This window comes from Cebus imitator, unplaced genomic scaffold (genome assembly GCF_001604975.1).
Source record: "Cebus imitator isolate Cc_AM_T3 unplaced genomic scaffold, Cebus_imitator-1.0 Scaffold8, whole genome shotgun sequence".
NCBI classification, from domain to species: Eukaryota; Metazoa; Chordata; class Mammalia; order Primates; family Cebidae; genus Cebus; species Cebus imitator.
Window position 1 is genome coordinate 1,006,016 of NW_016107323.1, and position 2,238 is coordinate 1,008,253.

The following is a 2,238-nucleotide window of genomic DNA, read 5'->3' on the forward strand; positions in this document are numbered from 1 at the left end:
TCTCTCTCTGTCGCCAAGTCTGGAGTGCAGTGGCGCCATCTCAGCTCAATGCAACCTCCGCCTCCTGGGTTCAAGGGATTCTCCTGCCTCAGCCACCTCCTGGGTTCAAGGGATTCTCCTGCCTCAGCCTCCCAAGTAGTTGATTTACAGGTGTATACCACCACACCCAGCTAATTTTTATATTTTAGTGGAGACTGGGTTTCACCATGTTGGCCAGGCTAGTGTCAAACTCCTGACCTCAAGTGATCCACCCGCCTCGACCTCCCAAAGTGCTGGAATTACAGGCATAAGCCCGGCCCATAAAAGACTGGTAAATATCCATGATAATTTGAATCCATATACTCTTTCACCTAACTGTTCCAAAACTAACAACTGACTCTCCAGATAAACTTGCACAAATAGAAATGGTTATGTGCATTAAAACATTCCTTGCAGCATTGACTGTCATAGCAACAAACTGGAAACCATTCAAAGGCCTATCAAATAGGAGAGTAGATAAAAAGGGATAAGACATCTAAAATCTATTAAATGAAATAACCTAGTGTGGATTGTTCTATTTAATCTATTTAATATTTCCAATTTAATACACATACCTGTATGTACACATACATACACATACTAGAACATTTCTGGAAGCGTGCATAAAAAAACCTCTATCAGAAGAAACCTCTAGGGATTAAGAACAGTAGAGTAGGGGAAACCTGGAATGTTTACCTTTGAACTTGTACTTTTCTGTCCCAATTAATTTTTTTAACCATGAAAATCAATTAGTTTTATACTTTAAAGCCAAAAGCAAGAATTGTGTAATTCCATAATTTCTAAGATTCCTTCCAGCGCTAAAGCTCCAGTAAGTCCTTAATATAAATTATTAACAACATGGCTGATTTGATCACTCAAAATACTGAATTTATTTACCAAATTTTTAAATTTAACAAATCCCTATTTGAAATTCAGTTCTGCTTGTGCTCTGCTAGGACCCAAAATTGACAGGGGACAACTGTATACATATTTTTAAATTGATCTGTTTTTCTAAGGCAGATTCTAGGGAGATTGTTTATTTTTAATTGATAGGAAATGAAACATAAGCTACAAGACTATGGATGAATTTAATTTATGGCAGGCTGAAACTTTCTGATTGCATATACGAAAGTCAGAGCACCCAGAGGTTTTTTTTATTAGCAGCTGCAGGTAACTGTTATAAATCCAAAGTCAGTTCTCAAGGAGGGTAATATGGTGTGAGCTGGGGTAAGAGGGTGTAGGGAAAAGATCACAAGTAACTCAAAATTGCAGCTAAAACTTGTCAAAAGAGTATATAATGTAAATTTGGTTGTAATTACATCCAATATTTAGAAACACACTATTGCTCTATAGCCCAAAATAATGCAAGTTCCATAGTTTGGAAACACTGAACATCATATAAATTGCTTGATGAGAAACAACCAAGAGGTTAATATGGGCAAATAATTATGGTTGCTTAACGTCTTCGCTGAAATCTGATCTTTTGGAAACATGACAATGGGACCAAGGACTTCAACATCTACTATGTAGATCTACATCTACATTCAACTGTGACAATTTCAAGCAGAACTGCCCTCCTCCCAGAACCACGAAAGAGGCTGAAGGAGATACTTGAGAAACAATTGATTTAAAGGCATCAGATAGATACCTAGCAACCAGGATTTGAAGAGACAAGGTTTCAGAGAGAAGGGAAGCTTTGAGAAGTGTACCCCACCTTCTCCTGTTGCCTTTCCCCCTTGAAGTGTCTGCTGATTCTTATGCCACACAAAACAAATATTCTTAGAAGGCACAATGCTGAGAAGCTCAGCAAAGTTCAGCGGCCTCATGGTGCTTGCTAGTGCTAGATGGACAAAAATTGGAGCTCAGAGCCTACCCAGGAGGAAGAGGCATGGGAAACACCCTAGGCTTTCTGTTACACGTTTTCTGGATGCTCATTCTTGGTTAAGAAGGTGTCTCCTGCCAGGCACAGTGGCTCATGCCTGTAATCCCAGCAGTTTGGGAGGCTGAGGCGGGCAGTTCAAGACGTCAGGAGTTCAAGACCAGCCTGGCCAACATGGTGAAACTCCATCTCTACTAAAAATACAAAAATTAGCTGGGTGTGGTGGTACACACCGGTAATCCCAGCTACTCGGGAGGCTGAGGCAGGAATATCGCTTGAACCCAGGAGGCAGAAGTTGCAGTGAGCTGAGATTGCGCCACTGCACTCCAGCCTGGGTGACA